Source organism: Branchiostoma lanceolatum, chromosome 3, assembly GCF_035083965.1.
Source record: "Branchiostoma lanceolatum isolate klBraLanc5 chromosome 3, klBraLanc5.hap2, whole genome shotgun sequence".
Taxonomy (NCBI): domain Eukaryota; kingdom Metazoa; phylum Chordata; class Leptocardii; order Amphioxiformes; family Branchiostomatidae; genus Branchiostoma; species Branchiostoma lanceolatum.
The window spans coordinates 4,378,197-4,403,236 of record NC_089724.1 but is presented as its reverse complement, the minus strand read 5'-3'; the positions used below and the strand labels follow the sequence as shown (position 1 = coordinate 4,403,236).

The 25,040-nt window shown below is 42.4% G+C and overlaps 1 pseudogene; it reads left to right on the top strand.

The window, feature by feature from the left end:
- LOC136429209 (zinc finger protein Xfin-like) overlaps nucleotides 1-23,046 on the top strand; it is a 33,398-nt pseudogene extending 10,352 nt beyond the window's left edge.
- Nucleotides 23,047-25,040: the final 1,994 nt, after the last annotated feature.

Genomic DNA, 25,040 nt, shown 5'->3' with positions numbered 1-25,040 from the left:
TCCTTGCGTTGTTGTTGTTCGTCCTTGGAGAAGGAATCCGCATTTATTCCGTAGTGAATTCTAGTGATTCATCAGGCGCCTGTGTGTCAATTAAGTTCCAGGTAAGGAGACTTGACTTGTGAATCGGTATTCAGAGGTTTGTAGAACAGTGTAAGAAGGAGAAGAAAGTTTCATCTGTCATCATTCGGTCAAACCTAGTTGTCTTTTGTTCAGCTACGTTAAAACATACAGTCCTACGTATAAGAAAAACATGTCATATATCTGGTCTAGGTTGTACTCACGCGTGGAGTTTAAATGGACATTTAATGATTAGGGTCTTAAAATGCCGATATGGGAAGGACACAGTTATCCGTGTAGCGTATACGGCAAACCCCTACGTGCGCCCCGTTCCCGAAAGTTGGTCACATCTGGATTACATTTCTGCACAGAAGTCAGACGGGAAGGGTGTGAATTTCACGGGACGGTTCAGTAACTTTTGCAGTGTTACTCTCGGAAAACCCCATACAACCAGTAATTGCATACATTGCAAGACAGATCACTATTTCCCAGCATTCATAGGGTTTCTCATCAATCTCAATGTTGTGAATTGTTTTATAGACGATGAGTATACTCACCACAATCTTTGGTGAAAAGTTGGACCTAGGTAGAGCTTGTTTTCTGTAAAAACTTTATCCAATTGACAGACAATATTGATAGAGAACATGATTATCTTGTTGAATTGCCTCTCGATTGATAATTGTCTTTTCTTATAGGAATTGATCCAGATATTGTTGGCATGGCAACAACAGACAGCGTACAAGGCTCGAATGACGTCAGGAGAGGAGCAACAGGGGGTTCTGCTGACTGTGTTTCCACCTGGCAAGGAGAAAGACGTCAGGAGGTTGGGGAGGAGTCCAGTAGGAGAGACAAAGGTGTGAAAGTGTACAGGTGTGAGGAGTGTAGCAGGCAGTTCGGTAAGCTGAGTCATCTGAAGACTCACATTCGGACCCACACAGGGGAGAAACCCTACATGTGTGAGGAGTGTGGCAGGCAGTTCAGTCAGCTGAGTAATCTGAAGACCCACCGGCAGACTCACACTGGTGAGGAACCCTATAGGTGTGAGGAGTGTAGCAGGCAGTTTAGTCGGCTGGGTAATCTGAAAACTCACATGCGTACTCACACAGGGGAGAAACCCTACAATTGTGAGGAGTGTGCCAGGCAGTTCAGTGAGTTGGGTGCTCTGAAGAAACACATGCGTACTCACACTGGTGAGAAACCCTACAGTTGTGAGGAATGCAGCAAACAGTTTAGTCAACTAGGTAGTCTTAAGACTCACATGCACACTCACACAGGTGAGAAACCATACAGGTGTGAGGAGTGCAGCAAGCAGTTCTTTCAGCCGGGTGATCTGAAGACTCACATGCGCACTCACACAGGGGAGAAACCTTACAAATGTGGGAAGTGTTGCGGGCAGTTCAGTGAGCTGAGTAATCTGAAGAGACACATGCGGACTCACACTGGTGAGAAACCATATTCATGTGAGGAGTGCAGCAGGCAGTTCAGTCAACTGGGTGTTCTCAAGAGACACATGCGGACTCATACTGGTGAGAAACCCTACATGTGCGGGGAATGCAGCAGACAGTTCAGTCGGCTGGGAGATCTGAAGATTCACATGCGCACTCACACAGGGGAGAAACCCTACAGTTGTGAGGAGTGCAGCAAACAGTTCAGTCAGCTTAGTCATCTAAAGACTCACATGCGGACTCACACAGGTGAGAAACCCTACACTTGTGAGGAATGTAGCAGGCAGTTCAGTGAGCTGGGTCATCTGAAAACTCACATCCGTACTCACACTGGGGAGAAACCCTACAAGTGTGAGGAGTGTGGCAGGCAGTTCAGACGGTTAGATGATCTGAAGAGACACATGCGGACTCACACAGATGAGAAACCTTACAGATGCGGGGAGTGTAGCAGACAGTACAGTAGGCGAAATGATTTGAAGAAACACGTGCGGACTCACGAGGGAAAAACCCTCTAGGCCAGACCACCTCAGCTAGAAAGCAGTTCATAACTTCATACGTTACGTTCTTGGTTGATATTCAAGCAAACAAAGTTAATTGGTTTTGTGGGTGCAGAAGTCAGTTAAAGTTTACCATGTTGGTTACATGTATATCGAAAGTCATACAGGTTTGACGAAGGACCAGAGGACTGGTAGAGAGCTTGTTGATAAGCGCTGTACTTGCGTAGGGAATCAACATGTAATAAACATCTTGGTAAGCTGTTGTTGTTGTTGTTCTGGTTAGTTCTGTTTTGGGTCACAATTCATTTGGTAAAACAAAAAAATGTACTCAGTATCTTAAACATTGTAGTAGAAGTACGAAGTTTTAAGTAGTGGATGTACTTAGTTCAAAAAGATTTTAATTATCTTTGTTCTTCAACAATAGAACTATTTTTAATGGTAGCATTCTTTTACATTAGTCTTTACATGTTCCTCACTTATCATTCTGCGTAGCATTTTTGTATTGTATTTAGTTTTGTTCAGTTTTTGCATACTTTGTTGGTTTGATAGAGAATAAGTAAGTTAATAACTTGTAGAGGAATCCTTAGGGTAATGGTTAATTAAGTATAGTTTTAGCATGCTTTGTTGTTTTGGTAGAGAATAAGTTAGAATGTAACTTGTAGAGGAATCCTTGAGGTAATGGTTATTTGAATCAATGCCAGAAGTGTTGACCAAGTTATTCAAGTTCACTGTTAAGCCCCTGTCACACTTGTGCGTATATACAAGTCTCATGAGTTGCGTATTAACATGTTTTTAGTTTAGGCCAAGTTTGCAACCGAAGAAGTGATTTCTTAGGTTCGATCACCTGACCGCACAACGGTGGGTCAAAGTAGAAAATAACCTTGTCCCCGCAAACTTTTTAAACCAAACAAAATGTTGATGCGCACCTCACGCACACTACAATATACTCACAAGTATGACAGGGCCCTTAAGAGAAATAAAACAACCCAAACGATGAAGATCATGTATTTGTCGATGATGTGATGATGATGATATATGAATGAATCAATGACATTGCTTATAGAGGCAATGAGAAGAAAATGTTAGATTTCAATTGTGCGAAAAGACCATCCAAAACCTCGTTTTTGCCCAACTCACGCACGTTCCCGCCAAATTGTGCTCTCGCGAGAAGAGATTTTCAATGGCGCCAGAGTGTGGAAAGGTGTCTTTTGCGTTTTCTTTAGTTCGCAAAGATCATCCAATCACCTTTGGCAAGAAGGTTATATTTTAGATGCCGTTAGTGGTTGGTTGGTTGGTTGGTTGGTTGCGTGTGTTTGTACAGGTACGTACACACTAAGAAGAGTAGCTGACAATAAAGACACCCAAAAAGATGTGAGAAAGATGCCGGAGCCTAACCTTTGCTTGGAGAGTAGGTACATTTTGAAATAGATTTGACTATACAAATCAGGACTTGATTTACAAAGATATTGACGAAATTACAAACATGTGTTGAATTCTACTTCGTCTAATGATACGCATTTCAAAAATGTGGTATATGCAATTGGGTTGGAGAAGACCACCAATGATTATGAATTACTAGTATGCAATAGAGAATTTTCTTGGCATGTTTTATTAGAAAGACCCATACAATCTTAGTGGTAAATGGTAGTACTTTCATACATATGACGTATGTCACTCAGGTTCGGGTTAACATCATCATACATAAACTTGTAATACTAAGGAATTTGGGACGTCCTTTCCGTATAGTTAATGCCATTATAATTAGCAAAGGTATGAGGTTCCTCTAGTCCAAGTATACCACAGTAAATAGGCTTTATGAAAAGCATACAGTAGATAGGCTTTATGAAGAGAATACAGTAAATAGGCTTTATGAAGAGCATACAGAAAATAGGCTTTATGAAGAGAATACAGAAAATAGGCTTTATGAAGAGAATACAGTAAATAGGCTTTATGAAGAGAATACAGTAAATAGGCTTTATGAAGAGCATACAGAAAATAGGCTTTATGAAGAGAATACAGAAAATAGGCTTTATGAAGAGAATACAGTAAATAGGCTTTATGAAGAGCATACAGTAAATAGGCTTTATGAAGAGCATACAGTAAATAGGCTTTATGAAGAGAATACAGTAAATAGGCTTTATGAAGAGAATACAGTAAATAGGCTTTATGAAGAGCATTCAGCACCCCCGTGTTTGATTTAGGGCTGGCTATAAACAGATTTGCAGAGCATGAGTAATGTTTAGATCGACACCTATGCATCTGGGACGAAAATTTTGTCATCAGTGAAAAATACATCAAGTGCTGCAACGAAGCGCATTTCCTACGCAGAGGTTTCCTCCTGCGGCCTGTGAGAATGCCGAAGCGTGGACTGCTGGAAACTAGTGTTACCGAATCAGTCTATATACGGTCATCGGACAGTCATGTACAACTGATGGGTAATCAGGGAACAATGTTTGACCTCAAGCTAGAGAATACTTCCGGGTCACGATTTCCTGTCGGCAAGGATACCGTTTTCTTTGTGTCTACGGTCGTTTCTCGTCCTTTGAGAAGGAGTCCGCATTCATTCCGTAGCGAATTCTAGTGATTCATCAGGCGCCTGTGTGTCAACTAAGTTCCAGGTAAGGAGGCTTGACTTGTGAATCGGTATTCAGAGGCTTGTTAAACAGTGTAAGAAGGGGATGAAAGTGTCCTGTAATATCTGAGAATAAATTATATGACCCACGCCGCGTCGGCATGCTCGTTCAAACACATTTTTCTTCGGTGTTGCTGCGGAAAAACATACCATAGTTGATAAAAGGGAAAACATATCATGTATTTGGTCTGGGGTGGGCTATTTGACTGTCTGAAAGTATGAATTTGTTGGGGAACCGGGCGATGCAGAAAATGTAAACACTGAGAGGGTCGATAGGGGTTATTGCATTTTGTTGGATTGTTAGATTCAGTAGGGGTAACAGAGATTGTTTTTCATTGGGGACTTGCGAAATATCTACATACAGTGTCTAAAATCAACATTTAGTGATCATATTCACAAACACTGTTATGGAAAGGACCCATTAGTGACTTTAGTCTGTCCTGCGTACACTGAAAACCCCTCCGTGCGCCCCGGCCCCAACACATAGCGCCTTACTCAGTCTGACATCTGGATTCAATTTCTGCCCTGAAGTTGGACGGGGAGTCTGTGAATATCACGGGACGGTTCACTAACTATTACAGTGTTACTCTCAAGACAGCTTTATGGAATCTATTCTTCAAGTAGGGGTTACTCTGGCCTGAGATCTAAATAAAACAAAGAAACAAACAAATTCTGGGGCGATTTTGTCGGGCTTTCCTGCTTAGAATTAGATGGCCGTCAAAACAAAAAAATTAGAAAATAGAAAACCTGACGAAAATGCCACAAAGACTTTAAAAACAAGCTTAAAGAGCACACATAGATGCAATAATGAATTGTATACTACTAGTCCATTATAAGACAGCTCACCATTTTCCAGCCTATGTCTGGTTTTCAGCGGTTGTGAATAATTTTACAGACGATGTTTACGAAGCACAGTCTATGGAGCAAATACACACCGCGTTTCTGGTGAAACTTCGAGGTTGTCTTCGGTATAAATTGTAAAATGAAGCCGACTGAGAGCTTCTTCACTTGGCTCACGGTTGGTAACTGTTTTTCTCATTTTTGTCCAGAGCTTGTTGACATGGCAACAACAGACAGCGTACAAGGCTCGGATGACGTCAGCAGAGGAGCAGCAGGGGGTTCTGCCGACAGTGTTTCCACCTGGCAAGGAGAGAGACGTGAGGAGGTTGGGGAGGAGTCCAGTAGGAGAGACAAAGGTGTGAGGGTGTACAGATGTGAGGAGTGTAGCAGGCAGTTTGGTAAGCTGTGTAATCTGAAGGCTCATATTCGGACTCACACTGGTGAGAAACCCTATAGGTGTGAGGAGTGTAGCAAGCAGTTCAGTCAGCTTGGCCATCTGAAGACTCATATGCGTACTCACACAGGAGAGAAACCCTACAAGTGTGAGGAGTGTAACAGTCAGTTCAGTGAGCTGGCTCCTCTGAAGAAACACACGAGGACACACACAGGTGAGAAACCCTACAAGTGTGAGGAGTGCAGCAGGCAGTTCAGTCAACTGAGTAATTTGAAGACTCACATGCGGACTCACACTGGTGAGAAATCGTACACGTGTGAGGAGTGCAATAGGCGGTTCAGTGGGCTACAACATCTGAAGAATCACATGCGGACTCACACTGGTGAGAAACCTTACAGGTGTGGGGAATGCAGCAGGCAGTTCAGTCAGCTGTGTCAGCTGAAAACTCATATGCATACTCACACAGGGGAGAAACCCTACAAGTGTGAGGAGTGCGGCAGGCAGTTCAGTGAGCTGGGTGCTCTAAAGAAACACATGCGGACTCACACTGGCGAGAAACCCTACAAGTGTGAGGAGTGTGGCAGGCAGTTCAGGGAACTGGGTGCTCTAAAGAAACACATGCGGACTCACACTGGCGAGAAACCATACAAGTGTGAGGAGTGCAGTAGGCAGTTTAGTCAGCTGGGTACTCTAAAGAGACATAAGCGGACTCACATAGGGGAGAAACCTTACAAGTGTGGGGAGTGCGGCAGGCAGTTCAGTGAGCTTGGTCATCTGATAAGTCACATGCGTACTCACACAGGGGAGAAACCCTACAGGTGTGGGGGGTGCAGCAGGCAATTCAGAGAGCCGGTCACCCTGAAGAAACACGAGCGGACACACACTGGTGAGAAACCCTACAGGTGTGAGGAATGCAACAGACAGTTCAGTCAGCTGAGTCATCTTAAGACTCACATGCGCAGTCACACAGGAGAAAAACCTTACAGATGTGAAGAGTGCAGCAGACAGTTCAGTCAGCTGGGTCATCTGAAGAAACACATGCGGACTCACAAAGGTAAGAAGCCATACGAGTGCGAGGAGTGCAGCAAGCAGTTCAGTCAGCAGGGTGCCCTGAAGACTCACGCAGACTCACACAGGAGAGAAACCTTACAAGTGTGAGGAGTGTAACGACAGTTCAGTCTCTTGTGTCATCTGAACATTCACATGCGGACTCACACAGGGAAGAAACCCTACAAGTGTGAGTGTAGTAGGCACTTCAGTCAGCTGGATCATCTGAAGACTCACATGCACACTCATGCTGGAGAAAAACCCTAGAGGCTAGACCACTTAAGCCAGCAACTAGTTTAGTGTGACAAGTTATTTCACAATTGATATGTAGACAAACAACGCATTTGTCTGTAGTTGGTGCAAAAATCAGTTCAGTATTTGGTTACCTTGAAATCGTAGAGGTTTGAACTTATGATATATAGTACTTGATGCATAAAGAAAGCATGCCTAAAGATTCATACTTGCATGTCATTGACTTATTGTTCTCTTCTGGCGCAACATCCCTTCTGTTGGATAAGAAACCTACTCTGTATCTTAATCATTGTAGACGTAATGCTGTTGCTCAAATTATTGATCGTATTCAGTAAGTATCTTTCAAGTTAGTTTCAACATCTAGATGGTGGGAACAATGGAAGATTGATTAGGAATATCATTGTTATTGAAACTTTGTTTTCAAATATTTTCAGAATGTATCTGCATAGGGATTCCTGATCTCGTAGTTGATAGCTTATGTACAAAGTTCAAAGTAGTGAAGACATTATTACATTTTAGATTTTAATCCAACACCAAGAGTTGAACTCACCATAAATTTTCGGCTGGATACTCCACCTTCGTCGCGTTGAACGCCGGGAAGTCGGAGACGTGATGACGTCAGCAGTGAATCGAATGCAGCGGGCAGACGGAATCTTCCATGGTCTTGGTGTTGGATCAAAGTTTAAATTTTCCAGTACTCTACTAACACAGATGAGCTTTCATGCGAGTAGTGAAGACATTACTTACATTTGTTTTAAGGTTTCAGGCAGATGTATGTTAGCATTTTTCTATAGTAGCAATTTTCTTCTGTTTTGTACAGTAATATTATATATTACCGCACCTGTTGCCATGTGTACCGTTTTTCTAATATAGCTTTTAGTACTTTAGTTTTGTTTACACATACTTCGTTTTTTAAGATTATTTGATGCTGATATAACTTGTAGAGGCATCCGTCATGCAATGGTTATGTTTTTCTAACATAGTTTTTAGGACTTTAGTTTAGTTTACACATACTTCGTTTCTAAAGATTATTCAATGCTGATATAACTCGTAGAGGCATCCGTCAGGTAATGGTTATGTTTTTCTAATATAGTTTTTAGTACTTAAGTTTAGTTAACACATACTTCGTTTTTTAAGACTTTTCAATGCTGATATAACTTGTAGAGGTATCCGTCAGGTAGTGGTTATGTGAAGCAATGTCAGAAGTGTTGCAGTTTCTCTTATTTGCCATGTAGTTGTTGAGTTTTTCATTGTTCAGTGAAATGAAACGACCCAAAAAAATTCATTCTGTTGTTTTATTCAATGATGTGACGACATAATTTGTAGGGACTGAAAAAATACGTTCAATGCCCGCCCGACTCTCACCAGTTTCACCGGCAAATTTCGGTACTCTCCATGCAGAGGTGCGGCACAGACTGGTTTTTGACGTGTTTTTATGCGTTTTTATTTTTCGCCGCTTTCCTTATGTCGCCAACAGGGTGTACCTTTGTGGGCGTGTGGTTTTGTTTGGGTACAGACGAGAAGGCTGAGGTGGTTTGGACACGTCATAAGACGACCCCCACAAACACTAGTGTACAAAGCCTACAGCCAGGAGTCCGCTACCCTCAGACCCCGGAGAAGACCACCGAAGATATTGAAAGACCAAATTGTGAAGGACATGTGCTTAAACAGTCGGGAAGCAGAGACTAGGGCAAGGGACAGGATAGCCTCCGTTGCAGTCCTTTTCCCCGCAGCGTTTTTTTTTTCAATTTTTTTTTTGGGGGGGGGGCGCCACGTATCTGCTTGGGATCCCGTATCCGCCGTGCCTCTGTCTCCGCTATAGACCCTGTGTCCGCTGCTGGACACAGGGTCTATAGCGGAGACAGAGGCACGGCGGATACGGGATCCCAAGCAGATACGTGCCCCCCCCCCCCCCCCCCCAAAAAAAAAATGAAAAAAAAAACGCTGCGGGGAAAAGGACTGCAACGGAGGCTAGGGACAGGACTGCTTGGGGGACCCTCCAGGAAAGCAAGGGGTCAGTTTCTGGCCTGAGCACGTAGGCAGGTGACAGGTTTTGAGAACAGCGTAACTCGAGGAGCTGTGGATGGATCTGTATGACATCTGGTATCAGTTAAGTGGTGTTAGCAGAACAAAGAACAAGTTCGACAAATGGGTCATGAATATACAAGTATGAAGTTCACTTACAAAATTACTTACAACATTCTTGATAAATACTGGACACTGGATTCTCTGCAGTACGTTTCATGATAGACCTTCGACATAACTTGATAGATATTGATAATGTAGATGAGGACCTTAACATAATTAATAAGAAAGAGGCCAAATGCAATAGTGGTAAATCAGTGGTAAATACGAAATTAGCGGTTATACTGAACCAGTCTTTAAAGGTCATCGGACGCTCATGTACAGCTGATAGATAATCAGGGAATAAAATTTGACCTCCAATATGGGAGTACTTCCGGGTCATACAATCACGCGTTGTTCGTCCTTGGAGAAGGAGTCCGCATTCATTTTGTAGCGAATTCTAGTGATTCATCAGGCGCCTGTGTGTCAGCTAAGTTCCAGGTAAGGAGGCTTGACTTGTGAATCGGTATTCAGAGGTTTGTAGAACAGTGTAGAAAGTTTCATGCAAGTGAGCCACGCCGGTATGTATATTTTTCTTGACTGTTATCTGTCGGTCAAACCTAGTTTTCTTTTGTTCAGCTCCATAAAAAATATACAGTCCTACGTATAAGGAAGCATGCCATTTATCTGGTTTGGGTTGTACTGTTTGGCTGTCAGAAACTATGATTGTTTAGGTGTTGGCGATGGGGAGCCGGGAGTAGAAAATGTTGTTGTTGTTGTCCTTGTTTAACGTCTATTACTTCGTTAGACATGGTCTCCAGGTGCTGTGCTGGTCGCTAGGTTTCAGTTCTTGTTGATTTCTCGCTAGGTTTTTAGCACTTGGTGACTTGAAATGTAAACAGCGGGAGGGTCAATAGGGGGTTGGCAGGAGTTTGATTTTATTGGATTGGTAAGTTTAAGGGAGCAAAAACACAACATCGTTGCATTGACTTACCGACATGTTCCAAATCAACATTTAGTTATTAGATTAATAAAATGCCAATACGGAAAGGACATACAGTTATCCGTGTAACGGATACGTCAAACCCCTACGTGCGCCCCGTCTCCGAAAGTCGGTGCCCAATTCTCACATCTGTATTACATTTCCACTCAGAAGCCAGAAGGGGAGGATGTGAATTTCGGGGGACGGTTCACTAACTATTGCAGTGTTACTCTCGGAAAACCACATACAACCAGTAATTGCAAGACAGATCACTATTTCCCAGTCTTTGTAGGGTTTCTCATCAGTCTCAATGTTGTGAATTGTTTTACAGACGATGCGTATACTCACCACAGTCTTTGGTGAAAAGTTGGACCTAGGTCGAGCTTGTTTTCTGTAAAAACTTTATCCAATTGACAGACAATATTGACAGAGAACATGATTATCTTGTTGAATTGCCTCTCGATTGATAATTGTCTTTTCTTATAGGAATTGATCCAGATATTGTTGACATGGCAACAACAGACAGCGTACAAGGCTCGAATGACGTCAGGAGAGGAGCAGCAGGGGGTTCTGCCGACAGTGTTTCCACCTGGCAAGGAGAAAGACGTGAGGAGGTTGGGGAGGAGTCCAGTAGGAGAGACAAAGGTGTGAAAGTGTACAGGTGTGAAGAGTGCAGCAGGCAGTTCGGTAAGCTGAGTCATCTGAAGACTCACATTCGGACCCACACAGGGGAGAAACCCTACTTGTGTGAGGAGTGCGGCAGGCAGTTCAGTCAGCTGAGTAATCTGAAGACCCACCGGCAGACTCACACTGGTGAGGAACCCTACAGGTGTGAGGAGTGTAGCAGGCAGTTTAGTCGGCTGGGTAATCTGAAGACTCACATGCGTACTCACACAGGGGAGAAACCCTACAATTGTGAGGAGTGTGCCAGGCAGTTCAGTGAGTTGGGTGCTCTGAAGAAACACATGCGTACTCACACTGGTGAGAAACCCTACAGTTGTGAGGAATGCAGCAAACAGTTTAGTCAACTAGGTAGTCTTAAGACTCACATGCACACTCACACAGGTGAGAAACCATACAGGTGTGAGGAGTGCAGCAAGCAGTTCTTTCAGCCGGGTGATCTGAAGACTCACATGCGCACTCACACAGGGGAGAAACCTTACAAATGTGGGAAGTGTTGCGGGCAGTTCAGTGAGCTGAGTAATCTGAAGAGACACATGCGGACTCACACTGGTGAGAAACCATATTCATGTGAGGAGTGCAGCAGGCAGTTCAGTCAACTGGGTGTTCTCAAGAGACACATGCGGACTCATACTGGTGAGAAACCCTACATGTGCGGGGAATGCAGCAGACAGTTCAGTCGGCTGGGAGATCTGAAGATTCACATGCGCACTCACACAGGGGAGAAACCCTACAGTTGTGAGGAGTGCAGCAAACAGTTCAGTCAGCTTAGTCGTCTAAAGACTCACATGCGGACTCACACAGGTGAGAAACCCTACACTTGTGAGGAATGTAGCAGGCAGTTCAGTGAGCTGGGTCATCTGAAAACTCACATCCGTACTCACACTGGGGAGAAACCCTACAAGTGTGAGGAGTGTGGCAGGCAGTTCAGACGGTTAGATGATCTGAAGAGACACATGCGGACTCACACAGATGAGAAACCTTACAGATGCGGGGAGTGTAGCAGACAGTACAGTAGGCGAAATGATTTGAAGAAACACGTGCGGACTCACGAGGGAAAAACCCTCTAGGCCAGACCACTTCAGCTAGAAAGCAGTTCATAACTTCATACGTTACGTTCTTGGTTGATATTCAAGCAAACAAAGTTAATTGGTTTTGTGGGTGCAGAAGTCAGTTAAAGTTTACCATGTTGGTTACATGTATATCGAAAGTCATACAGGTTTGACGAAGGACCAGAGGACTGGTAGAGAGCTTGTTGATAAGCGCTGTACTTGCGTAGGGAATCAACATGTAATAAGGTAAAAAAATGCAAACATCTTGGTAAGCTGTTGTTCTGGTTAGTTCTGTTTTGGGTCACAATTCATTTGGTAAAACAAAAAAATGTACTCAGTATCTTAAACATTGTAGTAGAAGTACGAAGTTTTAAGTAGTGGATGTACTTAGTTCAAAAAGATTTTAATTATCTTTGTTCTTCAACAATAGAACTATTTTTAATGGTAGCATTCTTTTACATTAGTCTTTACATGTTCCTCACTTATCATTCTGCGTAGCATTTTTGTATTGTATTTAGTTTTGTTCAGTTTTTACATACTTTGTTGGTTTGATAGAGAATAAGTAAGTTAATAACTTGTAGAGGAATCATTGGGGTAATGGTTAATTAAGTATAGTTTTAGCATGCTTTGTTGTTTTGGTAGAGAATAAGTTAGAATGTAACTTGTAGAGGAATCCTTGAGGTAATGGTTATTTGAATCAATGCCAGAAGTGTTGACCAAGTTATTCAAGTTCACTGTTAAGCCCCTGTCACACTTGTGCGTATATACAAGTCTCATGAGTTGCGTATTAACATGTTTTTAGTTTAGGCCAAGTTTGCAACCGAAGAAGTGATTTCTTAGGTTCGATCACCTGACCGCACAACGGTGGGTCAAAGTAGAAAATAACCTTGTCCCCGCAAACTTTTTAAACCAAACAAAATGTTGATGCGCACCTCACGCACACTACAATATACTCACAAGTATGACAGGGCCCTAAGGAGAAATAAAACAACCCAAACGATGAAGATCATGTATTTGTCGATGATGTGATGATGATGATATATGAATGAATCAATGACATTGCTTATAGAGGCAATGAGAAGAAAATGTTAGATTTCAATTGTGCGAAAAGACCATCCAAAACCTCGTTTTTGCCCAACTCACGCACGTTCCCGCCAAATTGTGCTCTCGCGAGAAGAGATTTTCAATGGCGCCAGAGTGTGGAAAGGTGTCTTTTGCGTTTTCTTTAGTTCGCAAAGATCATCCAATCACCTTTGGCAAGAAGGTTATATTTTAGATGCCGTTAGTGGTTGGTTGGTTGGTTGGTTGGTTGGTTGGTTGCGTGTGTTTGTACAGGTACGTACACACTAAGAAGAGTAGCTGACAATAAAGACACCCAAAAAGATGTGAGAAAGATGCCGGAGCCTAACCTTTGCTTGGAGAGTAGGTACATTTTGAAATAGATTTGACTATACAAATCAGGACTTGATTTACAAAGATATTGACGAAATTACAAACATGTGTTGAATTCTACTTCGTCTAATGATACGCATTTCAAAAATGTGGTATATGCAATTGGGTTGGAGAAGACCACCAATGATTATGAATTACTAGTATGCAATAGAGAATTTTCTTGGCATGTTTCATTAGAAAGACCCATACAATCTTAGTGGTAAATGGTAGTACTTTCATACATATGACGTATGTCACTCAGGTTCGGGTTAACATCATCATACATAAACTTGTAATAGTAAGCAATTTGGGACGTCCTTTCCGTATAGTTAATGCCATTATAATTAGCAAAGGTATGAGGTTCCTCTAGTCCAAGTATACCACAGTAAATAGGCTTTATGAAAAGCATACAGTAGATAGGCTTTATGAAGAGAATACAGTAAATAGGCTTTATGAAGAGCATACAGAAAATAGGCTTTATGAAGAGAATACAGAAAATAGGCTTTATGAAGAGAATACAGTAAATAGGCTTTATGAAGAGCATACAGTAAATAGGCTTTATGAAGAGAATACAGTAAATAGGCTTTATGAAGAGAATACAGTAAATAGGCTTTATGAAGAGCATACAGTAAATAGGCTTTATGAAGAGAATACAGTAAATAGGCTTTATGAAGAGCATACAGTAAATAGGCTTTATGAAGAGAATACAGTAAATAGGCTTTATGAAGAGAATACAGTAAATAGGCTTTATGAAGAGCATACAGTAAATAGGCTTTATGAAGAGAATACAGTAAATAGGCTTCATGAAGAGCATTCAGCACCCACGTGCTTGATTTAGGGCTGGCTATAAACAGATTTGCAGAGCATGAGTAATGTTTAGAACGACATCTGGGACGCAAATTTTGTCATCAGTGAAAAATACATCAAGTGCTGCAACGAAGCGCATTTCCTACGCAGAGGTTTCCTCCTGTGACCTAGGAGAATGACGAAGCGTGGACTGCTGGAAACTAGTGTTACCGAATCAGTCTATATACGGTCATCAGACTGTCATGTAACGTTGGGTAACCTAAATTCGGGATTTTTCCGATAATGGTTGACTGAAATCAATCTAGCAGAACAATAAACCATCCTTTTTTTCTATTATTCTGTCAGTATCATGTACTATCTTTGCACTAATCATATATATGGTAGATTTTGTCTCTAGTCGTGCTGACACCATAATATTTCAACTTCAAACTACCGTCCGCCGCACGCACAATTACGGTGCTGTTGGACAGGGGGGCACATTAATTCGGGAGAGAAGATTCGTCTTGAATATCTTACCGCTAATCACATTTTATACAGCAGCTATTCGTTCTATCCTTGGCTTGAGGAGAGTGATATGGATATATACGTGTCCAAGTAAAAAAATACACGAAAAAACGGCCGTACCGCACACATCAGGCCAGTTCGGGAACAACCCGTGTGTTGAGTCGGTAGAACTTCACTCAAAGTGGGCCCATCGTCATCATCGGGCAACGTGTAACGTTACATTATTCATGGGAAGTTAGCTGGATGCCGTAGCAATGGTAATACCACTATGTCCATGTGTTCCTTGTTGTGTTAGGAGCAAACTTTGAGGAAAATATCTTCCTCAGTCCACTATCACACGCAGCATTTAGACAAAAAGTGTTCCTCACAAACCTTTGTCGTCTGCTTGACAACAGGATTCTGGTTAACAATATGGCGGCGGGAAAATACACGTGCCGTAGGTTGTAGCAACAGAGAGGAGTTTTGATGATTGATCACACTTAGAATCCAGTTGCAGGTTAGCAAAAGAGATTGTAATAAGTTGTCTTATAGATAATTGTGTTTAGCAGGCAGGAGATGTGACATTTGTCTTATAAACCAGGGAACAACCGTGCTGGGTGATTCTCCCACGAAGCCCCCAGACTCTGTCAATAAGGAACGGAGAGTTTTTGACGTCGCCAACTTCTAATGCATGGTTATCGAAGCTTTTCAGCCAGTGTTCTGAATACGTTAGTCTATCTGCTTTGCATTGCTGGCGTTATAACTGATTTTGCATCTAGCACATATCCCTAAATACCCCGTTTTCGAAAAATCCCGACTTTAAGTACCCCACGAATTTAGGTTACCCAACGTTACAACTGATGGGTAATCAGGGAACAATGTTTGACCTCAAGCTAGAGAATACTTCCGGGTCACGATTTCCTGTCGGCAAGAATACCGTTTTCTTTGTGTCTACGGTCGTTTCTCGTCCTTGGAGAAGGAGTCCGCATTCGTTCCGTAGCGAATTCTAGTGATTCATCAGGCGCTTGTGTGTCAACTAAGTTCCAGGTAAGGAGACTTGACTTGTGAATCGGTATTCAGAGGCTTGTTAAACAATGTAAGAAGGGGATGAAAGTGTCCTGTAATCTCTGAGAATAGATTATATGACCCACGCCGCGTCGGCATGCTCGTTCAAACACATTTTTCTTCGGTGTCGCTGCGGAAAAACATACCTTAGTTGATAAAAGGGAAAACATATCATGTATTTGGTCTGGGGTGTACTATTTGACTGTCTGAAAGTATGAATTTGTTGGGGAACCGGGCGACGCAGAAAATGTAAACACGGAGAGGGTCGATAGGGGTTATAATAATTTGCATTTTGTTGGATTGTTAGATTCAGTGGGGGGTAACAGAGATTGTTTTTCATTGGGGACTTGTGAAATATCTACATACAGTGTCTAAAATCAATATTTAGTGATCATGTTCACAAACACTGTTATGGAAAGGACCCATAATTTGTCTGTCCTGCGTACACTGAAAACCCCTCCGTGCGCCCGGCCCCGAAACTTACTCTGACATCTGGATTCAATTTCCACTCTGAAGTTGGACGGGGTGTGTGAATATCACGGGACGGTTCACTAACTATTTCAGTGTTACTCTCAAGACACCTTTATGGAATCTATTCTTCAAGTAGGGGTTACTCTGGCCTGAGATCTCGATAAAACAAAGAAACAAGCAAATTCTGGGGCGATTTTGTCGGGCTTTCCTGCTTAGAATTAGATGGCCGTCAAAACAAAAGAATGACAGAACAGAAAACCTGACGAAAATGCCACAAAGACTTTAAAAACAAGCTTGGACGGCACATAGATGCAATAATGAATTGTACACCACTAGTCCATTATAAGACAGCTCACCATTTTCCATCCTATGTCTGATTTTCATCGGTTGTGAATAATTTTACAGACGATGTTTACAAAGCACAATCTATGGAGCAAGTACACACTGCGTTTCTGGTGAAACTTCGAGCTTGTATTCTGTCTAAATTGTACAATGAAGCCGACTGAGAGCTTCTTCACTTGGCTCACGGTTGGTAACTGTTTTTCTCATTTTTGTCCAGAGCTTGTTGACATGGCAACAACAGACAGCGTACAGGGCATGGATGACGTCAGGAGAGGAGCAGCAGGGGGTTCTGCCAACAGTGTTTCCACCTGGCAAGGAGAAAGACGTGAGGAGGTTGGAGAGGAGTCCAGTAGGAGAGACAAAGGTGTGAAAGTGTACAGGTGTGAGGAGTGCAGCAGGCAGTTCAGTAAACTGGGTAATCTGAAGGCTCACATGCGGACTCACACTGGTGAGAAACCCTACAGTTGTGAGGAGTGCAGCAGACAATTTAATAGGCTGGGTAATCTGAAGACTCACATGCGTACTCATACAGGGGAGAAACCCTACAGTTGTGAGGAGTGTGGCCGGCAGTTCAGTGAGCTAGGTGTTCTAAAGAAACACATGCGGACTCACACTGGTGAGAAACCCTACAGGTGTGAGGAGTGCAGCAGACAATTTAATAGGCTGGGAAGTCTGAATAATCACAGGCGTACTCACACAGGTGAGAAACCCTATAGTTGTGAGGAGTGCAGCAGGCAGTTTAGTAAGCTGTGTAATCTGAAGGCTCACTTGCGGACTCATACTGGGGAGAAACCTTACAGATGCGAGAAGTGCAGCAGGCAGTTCAGTACTTTGAGTGCTCTTAAGAAACACATGCGTACTCACACGGGTGCGAAACCGTACATGTGTGAGGAGTGCGGCAGGCAATTCAGTGAGCTAGGTGCTTTGAAGAAACACATGCGGACCCACACCGGTGTGAAACCCTACAGATGTGAGGAATGCTGTAAACAGTTCAGTCAGCTGAGTAATCTTAAGACTCACATACGGACTCACACAGGTGAAAAACCCTTTCGGTGTGAGGTGTGCAGCAGGCAGTTCAATCAGCTGGGTGATCTGAAGACTCATACACGTACTCACACAGGTGAGAAACCTTACAAGTGTGAGGAGTGCAGCAGGCAGTTCAGTAAGCTGAGTAATCTGAAGACTCACAGACGGACTCACACCGGTGAGAATCCCTACCAGTGTAAGGGGTGCAGCAGGTAGTACAGTAGGCCAAACGATTTGAAGAAATACATGTGCGCTCATGGTGAGAGACCTTATAGGTGCAAGGAGTGCAGAAGGATTTCCGCTGAGCTGGACACCATTAAGGAACACTTGCAGACTCATAAGGGAGGAACCAACACATGTAGGCCAGATCACTCTAGCAAGAAAGCAGTTTAGTGTGACAAGTACTTTTCGATCGATATGCAAATTAGGTTAATGTATTTTGTGCATGCAGAAGTCTGTTCGGGTTCACTATGTTGGTTACCTTGAAGGACCAGAGCACTGGTCGAAAGCTTGTTGATAAGCGCTTTACATTGTACACGGAATTAACGTGTCAATTAGTCAATAGGTTTAAACTTTAAAGGTTGGATATTTAGAGCGTGCAGTGCAGATAGAAGATAAACCCGAAGACTACCACAAAAATGTGATCATCTTGTTGGTAAAGTTGTTTTTGTTCCACTTGGTTCTGTTTTGGTACAACATTCCTTTAATTTGATAAGAAATGTAGTCAGTTTTATCTTAGACATTGTGCATTGTAGAAGAAGTATACATTTTAAAGTATGAAGGGGTATTATTGATATTGTTCACTAACAATAGCATTATTTCTGATGGTAGCAACTAGCATTCTTTTTACATTGATCTTTATATATGTTCTACATCACTTATTCTGTGCAGCACTTTTGAATTGTATTTGGTTTAGTTCAGTTTTAACATAATCTGTTGTTTTGTTGGAGAACAAGTATGTTAGTATCTTGTAGAGGAATCCTTAAGGTAATGGTTAATTTAGTATAGTTTTAGCATGCTTTGTAGTTTTGTTAGAGAATAATTAAGTTAGTAACTTGTAGAAGAATCCTTATGGTAATGGTTAGTTTAGTATAGTTTTAGCATGCTTTGTAATTTTGGTAGAGAATAAGTTAGGAAGTAACCTGTAGAGGCATCCTTGAGGTAATGGTTATTTGAATCAATGTCAAAAGTGTTAGACTTTCTTTGTTGCCATGTTCTTGTTAAGTTTTGCAGCCTAGTAATCAAAGAAGTCCACTGTTCAGTGGAATAAAACAAACCAACAATATGAATATTGTGTTGTTTTATGTTTCAATGATGTGATAATGATACAAATTGTAGATGCAATGAGAAAAATTATCAAATATAGATCAAGATTAGGCAAACAAGAGCTTGTCTTACAGAATTACTGACATAGAAAAGTCACAGTTTTAGAAAAGGCATAGTTTTAGGAAAGGCATAGTTTTAGAAACGGCAGTTTTAGAAAAGGCATAGTTTTAGAAAAGACATAGTTTTAGCTTTAAGACACAGGAAAATTAATAGATATTGAATGCAAATGAACACCTTAATGATATAAGTGATGAGAATGGTCAAATACAATAGTGGTAAGTGAGGGAAAGTTTGTTTGCTAGTTAGGTTAGGGTGAAAAGCACTAGACTAGAGCGGTATAAACTGGAAGATTTTCCAAAGCATCGGTCGATTCACACAATGAATAAGAAAATTTTGTATTTTCTTGCTGTGCTATAATAGGACTTTTGACACGCACAACATATAAAACTAGTGACGCAGTCTGTAAAGGTCATCGGACGCTCATGTACAACTGATGGGTAATCAGGGAATGAAATATGAGCTCTTGGTCGGCAATACTTCCGGGTCATAGAATTGCGACTTCCTGTCTGCGAAAATACTGTTTTCTTGGTGTCGACGGCAGTTTTTCGTCCTTGGAAAAGGAGTCCGCATTCATTCCGTAGCGAATTCTAGTGATTCATCAGCCGCCTGTGTGTCAACTAAGTTCCAGGTAAGGAGACTTGACTTGTGAATCGGTATTCAGAGGTTTGTAGAACAGTGTATTGTAAGAATGAGATGAAAGTTTCATGCAAGTGAGCCACGCCGGCATGCATATTTTTCTGGACGGTTATCTGCCGGTCAAACTAGTTTTCTTTTGTTCAGCTCCATAAGAAATATACAGTCCTACGTATAAGGAAGCATGCCATTTATCTGGTTCGGGTTGTACTGTTTGGCTGTCAGAAACTATGATTGTTTAGGTGTTGGCGATGGGGAGCCGGGAGTAGAAAATGTAAACAGCGGGAGGGTCAATGGGGGGGGGGGGGGGGGGGGTTGGCAGGAGTTTGATTTTATTGGATTGGTAAGTTTAAGGGAGCAAAAATACAAGATCGTTGTATTGACTTACCGACATGTTCTAAATCAACATTTAGTTATTAGATTAATAAAATGCCAATACGGACAGGACATAGTCCGACATACAGTTATCCGTGTAACGGATACGTCAAACCCCTACGTGCGCCCCGTCTCCGAAAGTTGGTGCCCAATTCTCACATCTGTATTACATTTCCACACGGAAGCCAGAAGGGGAGGGTGTGAATTTCGGGGGACGGTTCACTAACTATTGCAGTGTTAGACCCACTTTACACTGAGTCCACTTCAGATAATCCGAACCGGTTCCGAACCGGATCGGTTGTCTTTAGACCTACGGGCGGAAGGGCATTGCGCCACCCGCGGTGCGAGATATTACAGTCGCTCCTCTCATATTTCTTATGTTTGCTACAAGCGTTTTCTGGCATATGAAATAGTACGGGCCCAACAAAAAAAGGACGATGAGACGCATGTACAGGGATAGGCAAGACCCGCCGGCGTTCGTCCTCGCCTCGCTGGCTGTACTGCAAGCCGGGCACGTTGATCGGGTCATAGGAGAACACCAAAGAAGAAGCAGCCACGGGTGGCAGGCCATTGCACTTGAAACATTCGAAAACTTTCAATGACAATTGCACAAACGTTTCAGAATGAGGAAAATATGCTTCTATTGCTAGCGCAGGCTTATTAGCATATCATTATCATGACCCCAAAAGCGGTCTCGGAGCCAGTTTCCTCTTTACACACAGATCGGAACCGCATCGACCCCCCGCTGATGTGGACTAGACCAGGGTTGGGATGTGGTCTGGTGCGGTTCCTGGAGAAACCGGATTCTCCTCTTTAGACTGGGAACGGGAGGCGAACTAGTCCAGTTAAAGTGGACTAGTTCGGGTGAAGTAGACTCAGTGTAAAGCCACTAACTCTCGGAAAACCACATACAACCAGTAATTGCATATATTGCAAGACAGATCACTATTTCCCAGCATTCATAGGGTTTCTCATCAGTCTCAATGTTGTGAATTGTTTTATAGATGATGATGATACTCACCACAATCTTTAGTGAATAGGTCGATCTAGATAGAGCTTGTTTTCTGTAAAAACTTTATCCAATTGACAGACAATATTGACAGAGAACATGATTACCTTGTTTAGTTGCCTCTCGATTGATAATTTTTGGTCTTTTACTTATAGGTCCAGATCCAGGTATTGTTGACATGGCAACAAGCAGCGTACAAGGCTTGAATGACGTCAGGAGAGGAGCAGCAGGGGGTTCTGCCGACAGTGTTTCCACCTGGCAAGGAGAAAGACGTGAGGAGGTTGGGGAGGAGGCCAGTAGGAGAGACAAAGGTGTGAGGGTGTACAGGTGTGAGGAGTGCAGCAGGCAGTTTGTCCAGCTGTGTAATCTGAAGGCTCACATGCGGACTCACACGGGTGAGAAACCCTACAGGTGTGAGGAGTGCAGCAGGCAGTTTAGTCAGCTGGGTAATCTGAAGATGCACATTCGTAGTCACACTGGTGAGAAACCCTACAAGTGTGAGGAGTGCAACAGGCAGTTCAGCCAGTTAGGTGATCTGAAGAGACACATGCGGACTCACACAGGTGAGAAACCTTACAGGTGTGGGGAATGCAGCAGGCAGTTCAGTCAGCTGTGTCAGCTGAAAACTCATATGCATACTCACACAGGGGAGAAACCCTACAAGTGTGAGGAGTGCGGCAGGCAGTTCAGTGAGCTGGGTGCTCTAAAGAAACACATGCGGACTCACACTGGCGAGAAACCCTACAAGTGTGAGGAGTGTGGCAGGCAGTTCAGGGAACTGGGTGCTCTAAAGAAACACATGCGGACTCACACTGGCGAGAAACCCTACAAGTGTGAGGAGTGCAACAGGCAGTTCAGCCAGTTAGGTGATCTGAAGAGACACATGCGGACTCACACAGGTGAGAAACCCTACAGGTGTGAGGAATGCAACAGACAGTTCAGTCAGCTGGGTCATCTGAAGAAACACATGCGGACTCACAAAGGTAAGAAGCCATACGAGTGCGAGGAGTGCAGCAAGCAGTTCAGTCAGCAGGGTGCCCTGAAGACTCACGCGGACTCACACAGGAGAGAAACCTTACAAGTGTGAGGAGTGTAACGACAGTTCAGTCTCTTGTGTCATCTGAAGATTCACATGCGGACTCACACAGGGAAGAAACCCTACAAGTGTGAGTGTAGTAGGCACTTCAGTCAGCTGGATCATCTGAAGACTCACATGCACACTCATGCTGGAGACAAACCCTAGAGGCTAGACCACTTAAGCCAGCAACTAGTTTAGTGTGACAAGTTATTTCACAATTGACATGTAGACAAACAACGCATTTGTCTGTAGTTGGTGCAAAAATCGGTTCAGTATTTGGCTACCTTGAAATCGTAGAGGTTTGAACTTATGAAATATAGTACTTAATGCATAAAGAAATCAAGCCTAAAGATTCATACTTGCATGTAATTGACTTATTGTTCTCTTCTGGCGCAACATCCCTTCTGTTGGATAAGAAACCTACTCTGTATCTTAATCATTGTAGACGTAATGCTGTTGCTCAAATTATTGATCGTATTCAGTAAGTATCTTTCAAGTTAGTTTCAACATCTAGATAGTGGGAACAATGGAAGATTGATTAGGAATATCATTGTTATTGAAACTTTGTTTTCAAATATTTTCAGAATGTATCTGCATAGGGATTCCCGATCTCATAGTTGATAGCTTATGTACAAAGTTCAAAGTAGTGAAGACATTATTACATTTTAAATTTTAATCCAACACCAAGAGTTGAACTCACCATAAATTTTCGGCTGGATACTCCACCTTCGTCGCGTTGAACGACGGGAAGTCGGAGACGTGATGACGTCAGCAGTGAATCGAATGCAGCGGGCAGACGGAATCTTCCATGGTCTTGGTGTTGGATCAAAGTTTAAAATTTTCTAGTACTCTACCAACACAGATGAGCTTTCATGCGAGTAGTGAAGACATTACTTACATTTGTTTTAAGGTTTCAGGCAGATGTATGTTAGCATTTTTCTATAGTAGCAATTTTCTTCTGTTTTGTACAGTAATATTATATATTACCGCACCTGTTGCCATGTGTACCGTTTTTCTAATATAGTTTTTAGTACTTAAGTTTTGTTTACACATACTTCGTTTTTTAAGATTATTTGATGCTGATATAACTTGTAGAGGCATCCGTCATGCAATGGTTATGTTTTTCTAATATAGTTTTTAGTACTTTAGTTTACACATACTTCGTTTCTAAAGATTATTCAATGCTGATATAACTCGTAGAGGCATCCGTCAGGTAATGGTTATGTTTTTCTAATTTGGTTTTTAGTACTTAAGTTTAGTTAACACATACTTCGTTTTTTAAGACTTTTCAATGCTGATATAACTTGTAGAGGCATCCGTCAGGTAGTGGTTATGTGAAGCAATGTCAGAAGTGTTGCAGTTTCTCTTATTTGCTATGTAGTTGTTGAGTTTTTCATTGTTCAGTGAAATGAAACAACCCCCAAAAAATTCATTCTGTTGTTTTATTCAATGATGTGACGACATAATTTGTAGAGACAGTGAAAAAATGCGTTAAATGCCGGCAAATTTCGGTACTCTCCATGCAGAGGTGCGGCACAGACTGGTTTTTGACGTGTTTTTATGCGTTTTTATTTTTCCCCGCTTTCCTTATGTCGCCAACAGGGTGTACCTTTGTGGGCGTGTGGTTTTGTTTTGGTACAGACGAGAAGGCTGAGGTGGTTTGGACACGTCATAAGACGACCCCCACAAACTCTAGTGTACAAAGCCTACAGCCAGGAGTCCGCTACCCCTAGACCCCGGGGAAGACCACCGAAGATATGGAAAGACCAAATTGCGAAGGACATGTGCTTAAACAGTCGGGAAGCAGAGACTAGGGCAAGGGACAGGACTGCTTGGGGGATCCTCCAGGAAAGCATGGGGTCAGTTTCTGGCCTGAGCACGTAGGCAGGTGACAGGTTTTGAGAACAGCGTAACTCGAGGAGCTGTGGATGGAGCTGTATGACATCTGTTATCAGTTAAGTGGTGTTAGCAGAACAAAGAACAAGTTCGACAAATGGGTCATGAATATACAAGTATGGAGTTCACTTACAAAAAATTACTTACGACATTCTTGATGAATACTGGACACTGGATTCTCTAATTCCAGTACGTTTCATGATAGACCTTCGACATAAGTGACATTTGTAGCTTAGAAAAAGAACTTGATATTGATAATGTAGATGAGGACCTGAACATAATTGATAAGAAAGAGGCCAAATACAATAGTGGTAAATCAGGGGCATTTCGTACTTTTGGTGTTTGCAAGTCTAGTAAAGGTGAAAATAGAAATTAGTTAAACATACATTTTCCCAAGAAGTTGATTTGCACAATAAATAAGATAATCCGAGCTCACGTCAGAGGCTTTTATTCTCGGGCAAACTCACTCCTCCGGCGGTTTCGTTACTGCTCAGCGGCGGTAAAAAGTGAGTTGTTCTCAGCGTATTGCTCCCCGATGTATTGTGCCCAAATCTGGAGTAATTACAGCGTGAGTGCGATCTCCAAGCTACGAGTGGCTTACCACAGCGCAATGAAAATGCTCTTTTCCGTCGGCAGGCATACAAGCACTAGTTGGTTGTTTGTGAATAACCGGACCGACATGTTTGACGCAAGGCGTCGCAAGGTCACCTACTCATTTGTAACACGCCTGCTGTCGTCTGACAATGATATAATTAGAGTGCTTGTACACTCGGACGGCTTTTGCCATAGGCATAGCACATTCTGGCGACATTATGTAAAGTATTTGTAAGTGTAGCTTTGTAAATCTTTGTTCTGTGTCTGTTTTTATGGGCCATGGGCCTGATACAAATAAATAAATAAATAGAATTAGATAATACGCGTACGAAAGTAGCGGTTACGTTGATGAATGTTAGACATCCAGGTAATAAGATACGCCAAAAATAATTACTCAAGCAACTAGATAAGATTTTGAAACAGTCGGACGTTTCAGACAGTATCCACTGTCTTTCGTCAGTGACTAACGATAGGACTGAGAACACCAGGTTTTATACCAAA